The following is a 23,246-nucleotide window of genomic DNA, read 5'->3' on the forward strand; positions in this document are numbered from 1 at the left end:
CCACATTGCAGGCAGATCCTTTACCAGCTGAGCCACAAGGGAAGCCCAATAATACTGGAGTGCATAGCCTATCCCTTCTCCAGCTGATCTTCCTGGCCCAAGAGTCAACCCAGGGTCTCCTGCATTGCAGGCAGATTCTTCCCAATTGATCTATGAGCATAGAAGTTAAATAAGCAGGGTGACAATGTACAGCCTTGACATATTCCTTTCCCAATTTGAAACCAGTCCATTGTTCCATGTTCAGGTCTAACTGTTGCTTCTTGACTTGCATAGATTTCTCAGGAGGCAGGTAAGGTGGTCTGGTATTCCCATTTCTTTAAGAATTTTCCACAGTTTGTTGTGATCCACACAGTCAAAGGCTTTAGCATAGTCAATGAAACAGAAGTAGATGTTTTTCTGGAATTCCCTTGCTTTTTCTGTGATCCAACGGATGTTGGCAATTTGATCTGTGTACTTTGAGACTGAACTGTACTTCAAAAGAAAAAAGTCAATATCATTATATGGAAATTTTAAATATAAAAACTGAAAAGTAAAATTAATACAGATGCAAACTAATTACTTTATTCTTTGTTAAACCCAGTACTGTGGTAATGTTTTTATTTTTGCTCAGGTTATTTTAGCTTTGGCTACTGGGAGCTCTTCCAGAGATCCATGTAAACATGATTTTTATTGAGACTGTTTCATGAAGATTTTATCAGTGAAAATCTAGTATTAACTAAACGGTTGAAAAGACAATTGATTATATAATTGTTCATTGGAAATGACTAAACTCTTCTGATTATTCAGTTCTATTACAGATAGCATCTGGTTGGTTCAGATTAGTTACTAATAGATTACTTCCTGTGATAGACATTTTTGCCAATTTGTGAGTTCTTGCTTTGTAACAATTAATTCATATTTTTCATTTTAAGATGACATATACTGATTTGTACAATTTCCTACTTTACCTTGTAGGACTGTCTTACAACTGATTTTCCCCAAGTTATTGCACTGAGTAGGTGGATACTTATTTGGGATCCAAAGAAATAGTTACTGGCAATTACATAACATTATTTGATCAATTTATAAAAAGCAGGAAAATGACTATGAACTTTCTACCAGGAATTGATATTAATATTTCTTAAAACATAATTAAAGACTGCATGATTCATCTGGTTAGCATGAATTTTGGTAAATAAATCATTTCCTTTACTTGGTAAATGAAATACTAAATGATGTATGTACTAAACAATTATGTTGCAAAGTACTAATTATAAGTAAAATAATATGACAGAAAATTATTTGATGTATTTTAAAAGAGATAATAAGGACTTCCATGTACTTTTGGGACGGACAATGGTGGTGGTTCAGTCGCTAAGTCGTGTCCAACTCTTGTAACCCCATGGACTATAGCCTGCCAGACTCCTATGTCTATGGGATTCTCCAGGCAAGAATACTGGAGTGGGCTGCCATTTCCTTCTCCAGGGGATCTTCCCGACCCAGGGATTGAACCCGGGTCTTCTGCTTTGCAGGCAGATTCTTTACTAACTGAGCTACTTGGGACAATATCATCTTGAAAATAGTGTAAACAATTCTAGGTATAATCAAAATGCATTTCAGAATTCCAAATACCCTTCTACCACTGTTTTTGAGAAACATAACTTAATGTTTATAACTTGTTTAATAGCTATCACTTTTTCTAATAAGTCAAGAAGAAAAACATTAATGGATATGTTTGAGGGAAAGTGTGTGTGTGTGTGTGTATGCATATGTGTGTGAGAAATACACTGACTACTTTTATGTTGACTTGTGTGGCCTACATGCTGTATATCTTTTGGATGTTTAGAAGGATTGTTATTTGTGGGAGAACATGATATGATTGGTTATAGGCTATGAACAAAATAAATAGTTTAATTGACACTGATAATAACGATTGACCCTAAGGTAAGCAAAAAATTAAAGGGACAGAGGCTCCATTTTCTATATGCTTGTGTGTTTTAATATCCTGATGCTTTGATTATCCATTAGAAATAGTAGCAATAGCTGTTCAAATCAAAATAATATCAGCATTACCTGAGTCTACCTGTACTCATCAAAGATGTTGGCCTATAATTTTCTTTTCCTGTGGTATCTTTGTCTGGTTTTGATATCAGGGTAATGGTGATCTTGTAAGGTGAATTTGGTAGTGTTTTGTCCTCTTCAGTTTTTTAAAATAGTTTGAGATGTATAGTTATGAGTTCTCTTATGTATGTTCACAAATATGTAACACAGTTCAGTCCTGGACTTTCGTTTGCTGGAATTTTAAAAAACTTACAAATTCAATCTCATTATTATTGATTGCTGCTGCTGCTAAGTCGCTTCAATCGTGACCGACTCTGTGCGACCCCATAGACGGAAGCCCACCAGGCTCCCCCGTCCCTGGGATTCTCCAGGCAAGAACACTGGAGTGGGTTGCCATTTCCTTCTCCAATGTGTGAAAGTGAAAAGTGAAAGCGAAGTCATTCAGTCGTGTCCAACTCTTAGCGACCCCATGGACTACAGCCTACCAGGCTCCTCTGTCCATGGGATTTTCCAGGCAGGAGTACTGGAGTGGGGTGCCATTATTGATTAGCTTGTTCATATTGTCTGTTTCTTCTTGATTCAGCCTTGGCAGTTTGTAAATTTCTAGAAATTTGTACATTTCTTCTAGGTTGTCCAATTTGCTGGCCTGTAACTGTTTATAATATTCTCTTATACTTTTTTGTATCTGTGTGGTATCAGTTGTTATTTCTCCTCTTTCATTTCTAATTTGTTTATTTGGGTCCTCTCTTCCTTCTTCTTGGTGAGCCAGCTAAATGTTATCGATTTTGTTTATCTTTCAAAAAACCAACTCTTGGTTTCATTGATCTTTTCTATTGTTTGTTGATCTTTGTTTTACTTATTTCCTCTCTGGTCTTTGTTATTTACGTCTTTCTGCTGACCTTGTGCTTTTTGTTCTTCTTTTGCTAATTTCTTTATGTGGTAGGTTAGGTTGTTTATTTGAGATTTTTCTTGTTTCTTGAAGAAGATCTGTATGGTAAACTTCCCTCTTAGGACTGCTTTTGCTGCATCCCATGGACTTTGGAGTGTTGTGTTTCCATTTTCACTTGTTTCAAGGTATTTCTAACTTTCCCTATGGTTTCTTCATTGACCCAGTGATTTTTCAGTAGTATGTTGTTTAGTCTTCACGTGTTTGTTTATTTTCCCACTTGTTCTTCCTGTAATGGATTTCTAGTTTTATACTATTGTGGTTACAAAAAATGCTTGATATAATTTTTATCCTTTAAAATTGGTTGAGATTCATTTTTTGGCCTTGCATGTGATCTGTCTTGGAAAATGTTCTGTGTGCACTTGAAAAGTGTGTGTTTTGCTGTTTGTGTTTGGAATACTCTACATCTGTAAGTCCAGTTGGTCTGTTGTGTCACTTAAGACTAATGTTTTCTTATTGGTTTCTGTCTGAGTGATCTGTCCACTGTTGTAAGTGGGGTTTAAACTCTCCTACTATTATTGTATTATTGTCACTTTCTCCTTTTATGTCTGTTAGTATTTGCTTTGTATATTGAAGTGTTCTGCTTTTGGGTGCCTCTGTGTTTATGAGTGTGATATCCTCTTTTGTATTGATCCCTTTATCACATAATCCCCTTCTTTGTCTTTTCTTATAGTTTTTGCTTCAAAGTCTGTTTCATCTGATATTAGTATCACTTCCCTGACTTTCTAGTCATTTCTGATAATTCAAATGTCAGCTATTTCATAACATGACTGAGACAAATTAACACACACATGTCCTTGCTGCCATCTTATTACTTGGTTTCCATTGATTTTACAGTTCTTATCTGTTCTTGTTTTTTGTCTTCTCTTGTGGTTTGCTGGTTTTCTATAATAGTATCTATGTTTCTTTCTTTTTATTTTTCGTGTATCTATTGTAGGTTTTTGATTTGTGGTTGCCATGGGGATCCTGTGTGTTGACCTTTAACTATATCTACCTGTTTTAAACTGGTAGTCATTTAAGTCTCAACATATTCTAAAAGATCTAAACTTTTTACTCCCATCACTCACATTTTTGTTTTTCATATTTTATAGTTTCATGTTTACCCCTGAACTATTTAATATGTCTATAGTTGGTTTTTCAATTTTTTGACTTTTAATATTCATACTAGCTTATTTAAGTGGTTGATTGTCAGTCCTTCTTATATATATTTTCCTTTCCTTGTGGGGTTTTTCTTTTCCTGTAGATTCTACTTTTCCACTTAGAGAAGACCCTTTTACATTTCTTTTATGGCAGGTTTAGGGTTGATGAACTCTCTCATCAGTACACAGTATATCCTTTTAAAAATAGTTATATACGTAGAATATCCGTGTAAATCCATCATAGACTAATAAATATTTACTCCTAATATAAAGATAGAAAATTTCCTCTATTTTTATTTTCCAATAAATGTTGTTATTGTTCAGTCACCCAGCCATGTCCAGCTCTTTGTGACTCCATGGACTGCAGCCTGCCAGGCCTTCCTGTCCCTCACCATCTCCCAGAGTCTGCCCATGTGTATGTCCATTGCATCAGTGATGCTATCCAGTCATCTCATCCTCTGGCACCGTCTTCTCATTCTGCTCTCAGTCTTTTCCAGCATTAGAGACTTTTCCAATGAGTTGGCATTGAAGTATTGGAGTTTCAGACTCAGTATCAGTCCTTCTAATGAGTATTCAGGGTTGAATTTAAGATTTTCTTTAAGATTTCCTTTAAGATTGACTGGTTTAATCCCCTCTCCAATAATTAACAGCTAGAAAATAAATATAATTTTAATAAGGAAAGATTCATCAGAGCAGCAAATATATAAAATATTTTGCGATACAATTGAATTTTAATATGTGGAAAAACTTTAAATGTAAACTATATAATCTTAGGAGATTTAAATGGAAATTTGAATAGTTGGATATATAGAGTATAATCCTGGAAAGGGCTATTTTATATTATCAAAAATATCAGTTTTAATGAATGCATAGAAAACATTACAATTTAAATACATCAAAATTTGATTTGAACGTAGTAGTGTTACTCTTCATAAAATATAAATTTGGAATTTTTTTTAGGAAAAAAGTATGAAATTATGACATAAGAAAAAAGTAACTGTCTGCATTAGACATTAGAAAATGTAATTTAGTATCAGTGCATAAAGATATATACATTTAATATCAATGTAATTTAGTATCATTGCATAAGCTGTTAGTGGCTCTGTCCTGTCTGACTCTTTTCAACCCCATGGACTATATATAACCTGTCAGGCTTCTCTGTCCATGGACTTCTCCAGGCAAGCATGCTGGAGTGGTTTGCCATTTCCTCCTCCAGGGGATCTTCCCAACCCAGGGTTTGAACTCAAGTCTCTAACAGCTCCTGCGTTGTCAGGTGGGTTCTTTACCGCTAGTGGCACCTGGTGAAACCCATCAATACATAAAACACTGTATAATTTGTTCAACATTTTGAACATTGAATAATGTAAGTTAAAGTTTTGAAATATCAAGAATTATATATCAACTCATATGACAGAATATACTTTCTAAGTAAAACAGAATTAAAACAGTATTATTACAACTTTAAAGAAAAAGCTATCTGCATGGAAGTTATGATGAAATCCAATAAGAAGGTGAACAGTTCTATTGCTTTTGATTGCTACAGTGTACCAGACGCTAGAAAGCCACAATTATATTAAATTTTCATATGGTTATTATCATTCCCCAACCACATTATTATATACCTGAAAAAGATAAGTAGTAATAAAAGTCAACAAATCCTATATTTCAGTGTTTATAAGACAACAAGGCAAGTTTAGCATGCATATCCAGCATGTTTATATTTGAAATAATTCTATTTTAGGGTGTACAGTAGTATTTATCTATTAAAAAGCACATTTGTTTTAAAATTCTCTTTATGTCCATAAAGACAGAAATTAATCAAACAACTTGCTAAGGATATCACAGGAACTCTATGGCCACTGTGGCAATCATATATTTATTTAGGTTCTCTTCCTCGATGGCTCAGCAGTAAAGAGTCCTCCTGTGATGCAGAAGACACAGAAGACACGGGTTCGATCCCTGTGTGGGGAGGATCCCCTGGAGGAGGGCATGGCAACCCACTCCAGTATTCTTGCCTGAAGAATCCCGTGGACAGAAAAGCCTGCTGGGTTGCAGCCCACAGGGTCGCAAAGAGTGGGACATGACTGAGCGCAAAGCACATTCAGGCATTAATTCTAGGAAAGTAAATTTAACATCCAAATATGATACTTGTCAAGTCCCTTGGGAAAAGTTATGTTTTTAATATTAATAGTTTTTCAGGATGTTTGTATCATCAGTATCTTTGGATGATCTTCATTTTAGACTTTTGGATTCTGTAATTACGTAAGAGAAAACAGTCTATTATGGGGCAGAATTGGAAAAGTTATTTTCAAACGTTGACATTTTCTTTTGGACTTAACAGTAGATAGAGTTTATATTATTGTTATTAAAAGCATTTCAAAAGTCATAAGAAAAAGCATTCTCCAAGCATTTACACAGAAAATAGAAAAGGAAGTACTTCCCTTGTTATGGATTTGTCAATATTTTCCAGTCATTCATTTTTTTCTTTCGTATTTGGAAGCTATGTTTTAGATGCACACCAATTTGGAATATTGTATCTTGGTGAATTAAACATACTATCAATATATGTAGTTTCTCTTTAGCTCTAATTATTTTCCCTAAAATTTATGTTATCGATAAAATTAAATGGTTGTATTGGTTTCTGTGGTTACTATGGTTATGTTTTGGTGTAAAATATTTCCCCTATCCTTTTATCTTCTGTCTTTCAGTACTGTGGTTACTAGTGTTTATTATAGATAGCATATAGTTGGATTTTGCGGGTATGCAGTGTAGCTCTTAAAATGAGAGTTCAAAATGCTTTAACTGCAAACATTCTTCCTCTCATTACATGGTATTATTGCCCAGAATTTTTCACTATTTTTAAAAACTTTTTAACCTCCTAAACTAGACAGTTATATTATTTACTCTACCCATATTATTTTAGATTTATCCATATGTTATCTTATCATTTTTTCTAGGTTGATTTTCTCTCATCCTAAAGTCCATCTTTATTATTTCCTTTAGTGAAGGTCTTATTCTAGCAAAGTGTCTCAATTTTTATTTGCTTAAAAGTATTCTTTTTCACTTATTATTGAAAGATAATTTCTCAGGATATATAGATTATTATTTAAATATAATATTCCAATGATTTGTGGTTTTCATTGTTACTATTAGATTTTAATTTGTCTTCAAAAATTATGAGTGCATTTTTGGATGGCTTTTAAAATACTATATTTTTCTTTAGCATTATACATTTAATTGAGGTGAGTCTAGGTTTTAACTTATTTTGAGACAATGATAATCTCAGTGGAGAAGGGACACATTATTGGGGACAAGAACTCACTGAGTTTCAAATGTGTGGGAACTATTTTACTTCTTAAGCTGGGTGATGAGTTTTATGTATCATATTTGGAGATATTAAATACACATGAAAATTTAAATTTAAGAGTGTCTCATTCTCTAAACCAGTCATGCTATAAAACTAGGTACATTATTATTTGTAACAATATTATACACTTATATTTTAACATAATATTCATTAATTTTATACTCCTCAACTGGAGTGTGAGCCTGGTTTATTCTACATTGCCTTGTTCATTTTTTAGACTCTTGGGCGTGGAGTTCTTCAATGAATAAGCTTCAGTTGATTTACTCATTAGAAAATGATATGAAATAATGCTAAGAATACAGTTTTTTCAGCTGAATCTCTACAGTATTTAATCTAGTTTCACATTCTGAAAATTTTGAGTTGTTAATTAATTATGCTTAGCCTTTTCATTTTGCATATTACTCGTTTGTTTCTTGCCTAGATTCTGACTTAATATACCTTTTCATGTAAGCAACTCCCATCTTCAGAATGAATATGTCCTGCATAAAACCACATAAGACAAGTAAATAACATACTGTGGGGGCTAAGTACAATATCAGGTTAGTCTATTTCCTTCAAAGAGCCCTGGATCTAAGAGCCCTGCAGTTTTATAATTTGTTGAGGTACAAGACAGTTCTTAGCTGAGCTGACTCTTTAAAAAAGAAAGGAAAAAGAAGCTTTACTAAAACAAGTGCACACTTAACCCCCACCACAGCTTCATTTGCAGTGGTATTTAAACTACAATGGCATTTAGTGCAAATTTTCTATTTTCTCTTGTAAACCTTTGGAAAATGCTTTCCATTGTAACTTTTAAAATACTTTTAATAACAATAATATAAATTTTATCTACTATTAAGTCCAAAAGAAAATGGCAATGTTTATAAATAATTTTAATTTTTCCTTCTTGACAGTTATTGTCCTTCATGTATCTTGAGTTTATGACTTTCTGGAAAATCTTCTATTACCATTCCACCATTCTGCATGTACTCTTTCTCTAGTCTTCCTCTCTTCCTAGAATTTTCTGATGAGTTTTGAACCTTTCTTTTCCTCCATGTCTCACAACCTCTCTCTCAACTAAATTTTCTCCATGTTGTATTTTTTTTTTTAATTTCTTCAGATCTATCTTCTTCAACTTCTGAACTTCACATGTGGTAAGAGAACCTAAAGTTCTAATCCTGAGGTTATGTAGTAATGGATTGGCCAAAGTGTTCTGTAACATCTTACAGAAAACCCAAACAAACGTTTTGGTCAACCTAATGTCTGCCTATCGGCTGAAGAGTCCCTTTCTGAGCTGTTTTCTGCTAAAGCATGAGGTTTTAAATGTGTTTGTTTAAATATTATATTCCCATTCTGAATGTTAGTTTTTTCCGTTTTATGGTTTTACTGAAAATAAAGCTTATGTTCCCAATAAGCGTCATATAAACAAGAGAAGATTCATTGTTCAAACCACACATAATTTAACTAACAACAATATACAGACTGGCCAAAGGTGATGTTTCATCTGTGTTCTTTAAAAAAACAAAAAATTCCCTGGTATGGCCATCTTCAGGCAGGATTTTAAATTTGGGAGAAAAATAAAGGAAGGTATTTGGATTCTAACCTTTGCTACAGTCTGGCCGTGGGAACATTCCAAATATATTTTGGGCTCCTTTAAACTCATTTCACCAGGACTGAAATGCTTTCACTGAAGATGGACTTTGCATAAGAGTTTATTATTCAATCTAGGAGGTGATTTAGTTATTCTTCTAATATTAGTAATTTTTTGTAAACTGGGAGTAAGTGATGGAATTCGGGCAATAGGGTATATATATCTAAAGTTGACTGCTATCATTATTGCAAAGTTGCCAGTCTGTTCATTAGAGATTAGGGGAATATTCAGGAAATAAGATTATTGATTCTTCTAAGTACAGGGAGGATTTATAATAACAATGCGTTCTAATTCTTTATCTTCGTCTGTAACATATTGCTAATATTTCTATTTGAAGTGATAAACAGGGCAGTCTTCTTGCTTTTATAAAGGCTCACTCTTTTCAAGGTTGTGCCAATTGTGCTAGTCAAAATGACAAATGCCATGTATTACTTTTCCTTTAACTCTCCCCCCATAAGCAATTCTGAGAAGAGACAAAATTCTTCTGTGTCTCTGAGACTTTGCACGAGGTCCTCACTGTGGGAAATGTTCCTCTTTTCGTCACCATTCCTCAGCCTTACTCCCATAGCACCCCCAGGTTTTTACTCTATCTTTGTAACTTGTGATTATCCTGTGGGATATAGTCTGTATATATTCAGTCTGAGATAGACAGATATTCTCTGAATTCTCTTAACACTGTATGCAGGGTACTGTATTATAATTATCTATTTATTTGAATGATTCTTTACTACTCTCTGATTATTAGATTAGGAGCTCATTGAAAGCAGAGATTTTCATCATCTCAGTTTTTCCAGTGCCCAGCATACTACAAATAAAGTAAACGAAGAAAAAAATACGATCTGGTTTAATTACTAGGTTTTAAATAAAGGGTTTATTATATTATAAAAATGATGTTTGAATACAGCTGCTATAGAGTTTCTACTATTCTCCTAAGAAGGACAGCATTTCATGACAGCTATGTTTAGCTAAGCAAAATCATTAGTCAATCTGAGTGTGAACACAGGAACAATTTTGTTAATTTCCTTTCTCAGTTTACCTTCAGTCGTTTGTGTTATCCTTCAGTCACTAAGTTGTGTCCGACTGCGATCCCATGGACTGCAGCATATCAGGCACCCCTGTCCTTCACTATCTCCCAGAGTTTGCTCAGATCTTCAGTTACTGAAGATTGCACAAAATTTACTTGCTGACTTATATCAAAACCTTTTCATGGTAACAATGGTGGAATTATAAATACTTTATTCTCACTATGTATAAAATTTGGGGACTGAAGACTGATTCAGATTGAAGAATGCAGAAGTTTACTTTTGTTCTGACTCCCCTCTCAGTTATGAAAATCTTCATCCTACTACCTTTTGGTCCAGAAAAACTGATATAAAAAACAAAAACTCAAGCCTTGGTTAACGAATTTATGGACATATTTGTATAATTTACATAAGTATATGTTTATTATCTGTCTTACAGAAATTCAGTTATGTCCTAACTGGAAATTTATGGAGGATAATTCTCATAAATTCAGTTTACACATTGCCTGGTTCAGCACAATGACAGATGTGTAATGCATGTTTTTTTATAATGATGTAAAAATGTTCAGTTGCAAAGGTGGGCTGTGGTCACATAATCTTCCTGTTCCCTGCTCAATGAATAATTCAAGTAGTAGCCTTCACATTCCCCATAAGATTGAGAAGATACACCTATTCCCAAGTCTTGTTTTCTATTATTGAGATGTAAGGAGCTACTGCAAATGCAGAGTCTCTGGGGCCTTGTTACAGGGGCCAGCTTCAAGTTTCTATTGTGAACTCAAAAGGATATGTCAGGAGAAACTTTAGAATAGAATCCCTAGCGAAAGAGCAGGCATACTTTCAGGGGCAGTGTCTGTATTACATGGAGAGTGTGTGTGTATTTGGCAAAATAGTGTATGTGTTGAGGGGTGTTCCTGCACTTGCTTTGTGTTTTATGAACATAGCCAGATATTGAAATCTCTCTAAGGATGTTATTTGAAAATATACAATCTTACATGGGGAAATATGGATACCATATTTTGAAATTATGTATCTTATATATGGTTATAATATGGTGCTACACCTTAATTAGATAGCTATAATTGACATATATGAGAATTTTAAATAGTTGTATGGTTATGTGAGGGGACAAAATAAAAAAATAAAATGTAAACCTAAATGCAAACCTATATGTGATGTGGCTATCTGAGTGATTTTGTAACAATTATCCACTGGACAACAGCAAATGAGGCCATTCATTAGGTTTTTGGAACCTGGGGAGAAGCTGTATGTAATGAAAAATGTTCTGCCTTGAATCAAAAATTTATATCTGTACATTATTGGAGCCTTCAAATTTCACTCCAAATATAACAATTATAACAAAATAAATTTTCTGTGTTTATAAAAGATATTAAATATTTCATGAGGGAAAATAGTGCTAAACTTTAGTAACAGATTTCCCATAATCAAGAAAAACAACTTACTGTGTTTTTTTTTCCCCTGACCAAGGTTCTGATTTACTGAACCAACCACTTTCTACACTGCTAAGTTTCCTTTCGCAAGCATTGCCTGGAAAGAAAGTCCTAGGTGAGTAGTCTCAAAAATATTGCTTCATTTACAATTTTAAATGATATTTTCATAAGAAGTCTGTTGACAAAGACAGCCAAAACAGGAAAACAATAGAAAACTTTATGATGTATAAAATGAATTCTTCAGAAGAATTTGGTTTCGAAATGCCAAGGGTTATAAGTCAAATGTATGCAGCACATATTACTATTTATTACCTTGCATTGGCTGAAATTCATCTCTTCTGACAACCTTGGGTAAATCATGTTACATATTTCATAAAATATGAGTGCTGGTCCTTTTCTGAAGATGCCACTTAGTGTGTGAACTCACTGCCATTGGCTGCCTCCCAGTTGCTGTAAGCTCCCTTAAGACCACTACTTCTGCAGAGTCCTATGGCAGTTGAATCAGAGAAGAAAAGGTATTTATAGAAAACATATGCAAAAGGTTGATAGCTCGTCCAGTTTTTAGTGCACAGACTGACAGCTAAATACAAATTGAGAAATGTAAGTTTCACTTCAAGCAAATTTACTGGGTGAAAACCTCATTTTTTCATTTCATTTGAATACATTCACTGGCTTCTCAGAATATGCAACTTTATAGTGAGCATATTTTTTATTCTTGAAGGCTCATTATTTTACAGTGAGGTTACTGAACCTAGACCACGTAGAGCAGATTACCCAGCATAATATTAATCAAAATATACATGGCAAATGGGATTCCATACAGTGCCATACAGGCATCTGTTTTTAACACAGAATAAAAAAGTGTGTTTAGCTCCTTTATTAAAAGGTATTATGGACAATTTATTTTTAAGCCATCTCTCTAAGACTGTTAACTGGCATATAATTTAATGTACTCTCAAGGAACTTGACTTTTACTGTTTCTTTCAAAACAATGATATATAAAAGCACCTTGATATAAAGATGCCTTTGACCCTGAGAAAAGACTTAAATAGATAAGAATAAATTAAATAATATTTTAGATGCATGTAACAGTTACTCTGGATCTTGTAAAATATTTTCTGTTGCCATGTATGCCTTGATGGAAAAATGAGGCCAGTTCTGTTTCTAAAGGCATAACTTTTGTTCTCTGAATAAACCATATCAGCTTTGTAAGTTTTGCTTAAATCTGACAGAGTTGCCAAATGCCTAAATATTTCTAAACCAACAAATGAAAGGAGATCCTGTGAATTTTTATGAGAGAAATAAATTCTATTATGTCTGTTTAGGAAATTTGGGACAGTTTAGAGGGTACTGGATTTTATACTATCTTTATTCAGTTCAGTTCAGTTCAGTCGCTCAGTCGTGTCCGACTCTTTGCGACCCCATGAATTGCAGCACGCCAGGCCTCCCTGTCCATCACCAACTCCCAGAGTTCACCCAAACCCACATCCATCAAGTCAGTGATACCATCCAGCCATCTCATCCTCTGTCGTCCCCTTTTCCTCCTGCCCCCAATCCCTCCCAGCATCACAGTCTTTTCCAATGAGTCAACCTTTCGCATGAGGTGGCCAAAGTACTGGAGTTTCAGCTTTAGCATCATTCCTTCCAAAGAAATCCCAGGGCTGATCTCCTTCAGAATGGACTGGTTGGATCTCCTTGCAGTCCAAGGGACTCAAGAGTCTTCTCCAACACCACAGTTCAAAAGCATCAATAGTATTTTCTTAATAGAGAAAAGGAAGCCAGTTCACTTCCACTGAAATATAGCCAGATAATTTAATACTAAATAGGCAATAGGGATAATGATAGGAGAAAAACACTAGGCTAAGAAGTGTAAAACAAAACTAAACGTTGTGACATTTTTAATTGAGTAAATTTTTTGAATGCTAAGTGGCAACAAAACATAAATCATAAAGGTAATGCAAGAATGCATGCTCTTTTCAAAGAAGTGAAAATATTTGAGAATAATACTAGTAAGTGAAAAACAACAACAAAAGCAGCAGTAAAACCTTGGCATCACCCCTTATTCCTCTGGCAATAAGATTCCATGTCTTGCTCTAGGTACCCAACATAAATGATTTGGAAGGCATCCTAAAAACCTTTTCTATATATTTGCATAGTTATATATATTATTATTTATATCTATATATTGAATGTCCAGGAGATCTTCCCAACCCAGGGATTGAACCCCGGTCTCCCACATTGCAAGCAGATACATTACCATCTGAGCCACCAGGGAAGTCCATATATTATTATTTATATCTATATATTGAATGTGTATACATGCATGTTTACGTATATGTATTATATACTACATATGTTTGTACATATGTATGGGCTTCCCAGGTGGTACTAGTGGTAAAGAACCTGGTTGCCAATTCAAGAGACATAAGAGATATGGGTTTGATCCCTGGGTTGGGAAGACCTCCCGGAGGAGAGCAGGGCCACCCACTCCAGTATTCTTGCCTGGAGAATCCCATGGACAGAGGAGCCTGGTGGGCTACAGCCCATAGGGTCACAAAGAGTCAGACGTGACTGAAGTGATAGCACAGCACACACGTGTGTGTGTATGTGTGTGTGTGTGTGTGTATATTCCACATATAATTTAAAAAATTTTTTCACTTGAAGTAAAATGAATCAATATTTTGGTATATGTGTCTTTTGTCGGCTTTTTCATACTGTTTTTAAGTGTGGCTAGCAGAGACATTACTTTGCCAACAAAGGTCCGTCTAGTCAAGGCTATGGTTTTTCCTGTGGTCATGTATGGATGTGAGAGTTAGACTGTGAAGAAGGCTGAGCGCCGAAGAATTGATGTCTTTGAACTGTGGTTTTGGAGAAGACTCTTGAGTCCCTTGGACTGCAAGGAGATCCAACCTGTCCATTCTGAAGGAGATCAGCCCTGGGATTTCTTTGGAAGGAATGATGCTAAAGCTGAAACTCCAGTACTTTGGCCACCTCATGCAAAGAGCTGACTCATTGGAAAAGACTGTGATGTTGGGAGGGATTGGGGGCAGGAGGAGAAGGGGACGACAAAGGATGAGATGGCTGGATGGCATTACTGACTTGATGGATGTGGGTTTGGGTGAACTCTGGGAGTTGGTGATGGACAGGGAGGCCTGGCGTGCTGCAATTCATGGGGTCGCAAAGACTGAGCGACTGAACTGAACTGAACTGAGTACTAAGTATCTTAACCATTTCCCTACTGATAGACATTGGACTAATTTAAATTTTTGTTTACAAATGTAAAGAAATCTTTATGTCTCTGAGATAGATTTCTAAGTGATTGATTGATTTTCCTGGATATTCTAAAATTTTCTCTAAGCAGTTTATGCTTGTTTGTATCTCTTCCCCCAATGGTAAGAGAACTCCTCTCACATCCTCATCAACACTTTATATTATCAGCCTTTATTGATAATCTACTGGTAAAATTTTTCATTAATTTAACGTGCATTTCCATTACTACCAGTGAAACTGAGTATTTGTACCTGTTTATTGCATACACACAGACATACACAGACACACACTCTTACAAGGATTGTAATCTTAATCCCCCTGAAACAACTCATCCTGGTCGATTTTATTTCCTTTATTTTATGGAAAAGAAAACAGGGTGCAGAAGCATTATGCGGCTTGCCTCAGGAGTTCTGGTATGGTTCTGCAGGAGGGCTCTACCTCAAGGTCTTTTATAAACCTTCTATCAATGTGCCAGCTGGGGCTGCAGTCATCTCAAGGCTAGACTGGGGTAGACCGCTTTCAGGTTGGTGTCAGGATCCAGTTCTTCGGGGCCTGTCAGTGTTTTGCTGTATGGGTTTCACTACAAGTCAGCAACATGGCCTCTGACTTCCTTCAGAACCAGAGAGAGAATGATAGAGGCTGAGCAAACAGAAACTAGAGTCTTTTTGTAACTGATCTCAGAAGTGATAGATCTCAGAAGCCCATTACTTTTGCCATATTCCATTCAACAGAAGTGAATGATTATGTCCAGTTCACAAAGTTAGGGCATTGTGCAGGGGATATACACCGGGAGGTAAGCCTCCTCAGGGTGTTAGAGGTTACCTCCCACAAATGCGGAGGATGATGGAGGCCTGCTTTACAGTTTTGAATTCTTCCCACAGAAGAATATGGTAGGATTCCTTAATGGAATAGTTTTAATTATTTTGTTATTGTGAGTGTGTTTAGTCAGTCAGTCGTGTTTGACCCTTTGCAACCCAATGGACTGTAGCCCACCCGGCTCCTCCGTCCATGGGCATTCTCCAGGCAAGAAAACTGGAGTGGGTTGCCATGTCCTCCTCCAGGGGATCTTCCCAACCCAGGGATCGAACTGAGGCCTCCCATATTGCAGGCGGATTCTTTACCATCTGAGTGAATGGGATTTTACAGATTTCTACTTGGAGGTGGCATTGCTGTTAAACAAAAGTTTCTCTCTCTGTGTATGAAACATTTATAAATTTTATTTTTATTTTACTTTTTGAATTCAATTAGCATTTTGATCTGCAAATAATAATGATTTAAGTTCATTTATTTTAATGAAGTATAACTGATTTACAATTTCATATTAGTTTCAGGTAGGTATTCTGCATAGTGGCTGAACATGTTTGCTGATTATACTCCACTTAAAATCATCACAAAATAATAGCTATATTTCCCTGTGCTGTACAGTACCTCCCTGTAGCCTATCCATTTTACACATAGTAGATTGTACCTCTCAGTCACCTATCCCCACCCTGCGTCTCTTCCATTCCCTCTGGTAAATATCAGTGTGTTCTCCATACTTGTGAGTCTCTTTCTGTTTTGCTATATTTATTTGTTTCATTTTTTAAGATTTCACATTAGTGAAATGTGATATTCTCCAGGTTCATCCATACTGCTCCAAATCTCAGCCACTAATTTTACAGCTGAGAAATAGTTCATTGTGTATATATTAATCTTCTTTACTCGTGTATCCATTAATGGAATAGTTTGCTTCTGATCTTTAGTATTACAAATAATGTTGCTATGAATATTGGGGTGCATGTATCTTTTTGAGTTAGTGTTTTCATTCTGTTAGACATATACCTAGGAGTGGAGTTGCTGGATTGTATGGAAGTTCTATTTTCACTTTTATGAGGAATCACAATACTTTTTTCCACAATGGCTTATATTCCCACCAACAGTGTGCCAGGGTTCCCTTTTCTCCACATCTTCACCAACATTTGTTATTTGTGCTCTTTTTGATGATAACCGTTTTGACAGGTGTGAAATGACACCTCATTCTGGCTTTAATTAGCATTTTCTAATAATTAGTGATGTTGAGCACATTTTTACATGCCTGTTCGCCATCTGTGTCTTCCAAGGGAAAATGTCTATTGAGATCTTCTGCCCATTTTTAAATTGGTTGCCATTGTTGTTATTGAGTTGTGTAAGTTGTTTATGTAGTTTGAATGTTAACTCTTTGTTGGTTATATCTTTTGCTAATATTTTATCCTATTCTGTAGGTTGTCTTTTTGTTTTGTTGATGGACTCCTTTATGTAAAAAGCTTAATTTGGTACCATTTAAACTTATGTAAAAAGTTTAATTTGGTACCATTTATTTTTGCTTTTATTTATTTTGCCTTAGGAGACAGATTCAAAAAATATTGCTATGATTTATGTCAAAGAATATTGTTCCTATATTTTCTTCCAGGAGTTTTATGGTTTCAGATTTTGCACTTAGATCTTTAATACATTTTGCATTTATTTTTCTATATGGTGTGAGGAAATATTCTAATTTCATTGTTTTATGTGTAGCTTTCTAGATTTCCCAGCACCACTTATTGAAGAGACTATATTTTCTCCATTATCTATTTCTGCTTCTTTTTTTGTAGATTGATTGACCATTAGTTCATGGGTTTATTTCTGGCTCTTTATTCTATTCCGTTGAGATATGTGTCTGTGCCGATACCATACTGAGTTGATTACTGTGACTTCGTTCTTTTTTTCTCAGTATTGCTTTAGCAATTCAGAAACTTTTGTGGTTCCATGCACATTTTAGAATTATTTGTTCTAGTTTTGTGAAAAATATCATTGGTATTTAATAGAAAGTGAAAGTGTTAGTCGCTTAGTCACGTCCAACTTTTGTGACCCCATGGATGTAGCCCTCCAGGCTCCTTTGTCCATGGGATTCTCCAGGCGAGAATACTAGAGCGGGTTACCATTTTCTCCTCCAGGGGGTCTTCACAACCCAGGGATCGAACCCAGGTCTCCTGCATTGCAGGCAGACTGTTTACTGTCTGAGCCGCAAGCTTGGAATTTAGTAAGAATTGCATTAAATCTGTAGATTGCTTTTGTTAATATTTTAACAATATTAATTCCTCCAGTACAAGAGCTCAGGATATCTTTCCATTTCTTTGTATCATTTTTAATTTCCTCTATCAAGGTTTTGTAGTTTTCAGAAACTAGTTTTTTGCCCTGCTTAGACTTATTTCTAGGTGTTTAATTTCTTTTGATGCAATTTTAAAGAGGATTTTTTCCTACTTTCTCACAGTTCATTATTATTGTATAGAAAAGCAACAGATTTCTGTATGTTAAGCTTATATCCTGCAACTTTACTGAATTCATTTATTCCAATAGCCTTTGAGGGGGGCTTTAGTGGTCTCTGTATATAGTATTGTGTCATCTACATATAATGATAGTTTACTACTTCCCTTTCAATTTGGATGCTTTTATATCTTGTATGACTGCTATGGCTAGGACTTTCAACTATGTTAAATATCACTTCTAATGTATGTTAAATAGGCTGTGAGTTTGCCATAAATTGCCTTTATTATGATATGTTCCTTCTGTATCAACTTTGATGAGAGTTTTTTTTTTCCACAAATGAATGTTAAATTTTGTCAAATGCTCTTGCTGTGTCTATTGAGATGCTCATGCGTTTTATTCTTTCTTATGTTAATACGGTATATCACATTGATTGGCTGATGTGAAATCATTCTTGCATCCCTAGGATAAATCTTACTTGATCATGGTGTGTGAACCTTTTATGTATTGTTGAATTTGGTTTGCTAGTATTTTGTTGAGAATTTTTCCCCTTTTTTTAAAAAATTTATTTTTTAATTGGAGGAAAATTGCTTTACAATGTTGTATTGGTTTCTGCCATATAAGAACACAAATCAGCTATAATTATACACATATGACCTCCCTCTTGAACTTCCCTCCCCTGTCCCCCTCCACCCCTCTAGGTCATCACAGAGCAGAACTTCCCCGTGTTATATAGCAATTCCCACCAGCTCTCTATTTTACACATGGTAGTGTATATGTGTCAAGGCTACTTTCTCCATTGTCCCACTCTCTCCTTACCCCACTGTATCCACAAGTCTGTCTCTGCATCTGTGTCTTCATTCCTTCCCTGCAAATAGGTTTATTAATACCATTTTCTAGATTCCATATATGTGCATTAATATACATTTTTTTTCTCTTTCTGAATTACTTTACTCTGCATAACAGGTTCTAGGTACATCCATCTCACTCACCTACACAAAATCATTCATTTTATGGTTAAGCAATATTCCACTGTGTATATGTACCACATCTTCTTTATCTGTTCATCTGTCCGTGGACGTCTAGGTTGCTTCCATGTCCTAGCTATTGTAAATAGTGCTGCTATGAACGTTGGGGTACATGTGTCTTTTAGAATTGAGGTTTTCCCAGGGTATATGCCCAGTAGTGAAATTATTGGATCATAAGGCAGTTCTATTCCTAGTTTTTAAAGGAGTGTCCCTACTGTTCTCATAGTGGCTGTATCAATTTACATTTCCACCAACAGTGTAAGAGGGTTCCCTTTTCTCCACATCCTCTCCAGCATTGATTGTTTGTAGATTTTTTGATGATGGCCATTCTGACAGGTGTGAGGTGATACCTCACTGTACTTTTGTTTTGCATTTCTCTAATATTTAGTGATGTTGAGCATCTTTTTGTGTGTTTATTGGCTATCTGTATATCTCCTTGGAGAAGCATCTGTTTAGGTCTTCTGCCCATTTTTTGATTGGGCTTTTGTTTACCTGATATTGAACTGTGTGAACTGCTTATATATTCTGGAGATTAATCCTTTGTCAGTTGTTTCATTTACAGTTATTTTATCCCATTTATTGAGAATTTTTGCATCTATATTCATCAGAGCTATTGACCTGTAATTTTCATTTGTTGTAGTTTCTTTGTTTGAATTTGGTATCACAGTAATGGTGACTTCATAGAATGCATTTGAGTTTCATCCTCTTCAATTTTTAAAACTAGTTTGAGAAGGAGAAATATCAATAACCTCAGATATGCAGATGACACCACCCTTATGGCAGAAAGTGAAGAGGAACTTAAGAGCCTCTTGATGAAGGTGAAAGAGGAGAGTTAAAACCTGGCTTAAACTCAATATTCCAAAACCAAAGATCATGGCATCCAGTCCCATAACTTCATGGTAAACAGATGGGAAGCAATGGAAACAGTGACAGACTTTATTTTCTTGGGCTCCAAAATAATTGCAGATGGTGACTGTGGCCATGAAATTAAAAGATGCTTGCTTCTTAGAAGAAAAGCTATGACTAACCTAGACAGCGTATTAAAAAGCAGAGACATTGCTTTGCTGACAAAGGTCCATCTAGTCAAAGCTATGGTTTTTCCAGTAGTCCTGTATGGATGTAAGAGTTGGACCATAAAGAAGTGTGAGCACAGAAGAATTGATGCTTTTGAACTGTGGTGTTGGAGAAGACTCTTGAGAGTCCCTTGGACAGCAAGGAGGTCAAACCAGTCAATCCTGAAGGAAATCAATCCTGAATGTGCATTGGAAGGACTGATGCTGAAACTGAAGTTCCAACACTTTGGTCACTGGATGCAAAAAGCCTACTCATTGGGAAAGACCCTGATGCTGGGAAAGACTGAGGGCCAGAGAAGGGGGCAACAGAACATGAGATGATTGGATAGCATCACTGACTCAATGGACATGAGTCTGAGCAAACTCTGGGAGACAGTGAAGGACAGGGAAGCCTAACTCACTGCGGTCCTTGGGGTCACAAAGAGTCAGACACAACTTGGTGACTGAACAACAAAAAGATATATTAAAAAATATATATAGTATAATAACATAAATATATAGTGAATATATAAACAATATACAGTAAAATAATATAAACATTATATTATTTGAATGTCTAGTTTCAACACTAATGTACCAGATTTGCAAAGAAGCAGACAAGTATGGCCCATGCACAGGAAAAAATTTAATCAATAGAACCTGTTCTTGAGTAAGCCAAGATACTGTAGTTGAGAAAGATCTAAAATAACTATTATAAATATGTGAAAAGAACTAAAAGAAAGAGTGTCTAAAAATTAAAAGAAAGTAAGGTCTTCCCAGGTGGCAACAGTAGTAAAGAATCCACCTGCCAATGCAGGAGACACCAGAGATGCGGGTTTGATCCCTGGCTTGAGAAGATCTTCTGAAGTAGGAAATGGCAACCTACTCCAGTGTTCTTGTCTGGAAAATTCCATGGACAGAGGAGTCTGGCAGGCTACAGTCTAGGGGGGTCCACAAAACATCAAACATATCTAGCAACTGAGCACTCATGAGAATAATGTACCAAAATATAGACAATGTCTGTAAGGAGGTAAAATTTATTTTAAAAAGGACCAAATAGATAGTCAGAAATTGAAAGTACAATACCTAAAGTGAAAAATACAAAGTAGAGACTGAAGAGTAGATTTATATTGTCAGAGGAAAAAAAAATCAGTAAACCTGAAAGCAGCTTAACTGAGATTATATAATCTGAAACAGAAAAAAAAAAAAGCAATGAAGAAAAATAACTAGAAAATTAGAGATATATAAGTCACCATCAATAATAAAAATATATATGTAATGAGAGTTGCAGAAGCCAAGGAGAGAGGTAAAGGATCAGAAACAATATTTAGAGATTAGGGTCAACAGTTTCCCAGATTTGATTAAAAGCTTGGGCTTCCCTTGTGGCTCAGCTGGTAAAGAATCCACCTGCAGTGTGGGAGGCCTGGGTTTGACCCCTGACTTGGAAAGATCTCTTGGTTAAGGGAAAGGCTACCCACTCCAATATTCTGGCCTAGAGAATTCTATGGACTGTATAGTCCATGGAGTTGCAAAGAGTCAGACATAACTGAGCAACTTTCACTTCACTTCACTTTAATCAATATATCCAAGAACTTCAAAGAGCTCCAAGTAGGATAGAGTTGTAGGTTCACATCTAAGCACATCATAAAAAAACCACTGAAACTAAAGGCAAAGAGAAGAATGTTGAATGCAGCAAGGGAAAAATGATTTATCACTTGAAATTATCCTCAATAAGATTAACATTAGGTTTCCCATCAAAAACTATTGTTGGCTAGAAAGCAGTGTGTGCATTTGTTCTCTGTAGTGTCCAACGTTGAAATAACCTATTTCGGTGTTGAAAGAAAAAGACTGTTAACCAAGAATCCTGTATCCAACAAAACAGTCAGAAAATTAAGGAGAAATTAAAACATTCCCAGATAAACAAAAACTAAGATTATTTTCCATTAGAAGACTTGCTATACAAGAAATACTAAAGGGGTTCTTTAAGAAGAAATGAAAAAAATCTCAGGCACTTACTTGAATGAATATAAAAAAATAACGATCACAAAGAGGAAATGCAAATGGCAAACAGGCACATGCTCAACACCACTATTTATCAGGGAAATGCAAATCAAAACTACCTTGAGACAGCACCTCACCCGTCAGAATGGTATCATCAAAAAGAAGATAAATAACAATCACTGATGGAGATGAGGAGTAAAGGGAACTCTCCTACAGTGCTAGAGGGAATGTAAATTGATGCAGCCATTGTGGAAAACAATATACAGATTTGTCAAAAACCTAAAAATCGACTGTCGTAAGACACAATTCCACTCCAGGGTATGTATCTGAAAAAAACAAAAGTCTTATTCAAAATGAAAAATGTACCCCAATGTTCATGGGAGCATTATTTATAATTGTCACGATATGGAAGCAACCTAAGTGTCCATCAACAGATGAATGGATAAAGAAGATGTGGTGTGATTATATATTTATCTATGATGAAATACTACTCGGCCATGGAAAAGAATGAAATTTTGCCATTGACAGCAACATGGATGGATTTGGTAGGCATTATGCTAAGTGAAATAAGTCAGATAAAAGACGTATACTGTATGATATCACTTATATGTGAAATCTAAAAAAATTGCATCCAACTAGAGACTAAAACAAAGAAGAAGCAGCCTCCGTGTGTATGCCCAGCAGTGAGGAAACGAGAAGGGAAAGAGACACGTGTACCCCAATGTTCATCGAAGCACTGTTTATAATAGCCAGGACATGGAAGCAACCTAGATGTCCATCAGCAGATGAATGGATAAGAAAGCTGTGATACATATACACAATGGAGTATTACTCAGCCATTAAAAAAATACATTTGAATCAGTTCTAATGAGGTGGATGAAACTGGAGCCTATTATACAGAGTGAAGTAAGCCAGAAAGAAAAACACCAATATAGTATACTAATGCATATATATGGAATTTAGAAAGATGCTAACAATAACCCTGTGTACGAGACAGCAAAAGAGACACTGATGTATAGAACAGTCTTATGGACTCTGTTGCAGA

This window comes from Bison bison, unplaced genomic scaffold (assembly GCF_000754665.1).
Source record: "Bison bison bison isolate TAMUID 2011002044 unplaced genomic scaffold, Bison_UMD1.0 scf7180017864533, whole genome shotgun sequence".
Lineage (NCBI taxonomy): Eukaryota > Metazoa > Chordata > Mammalia > Artiodactyla > Bovidae > Bison > Bison bison.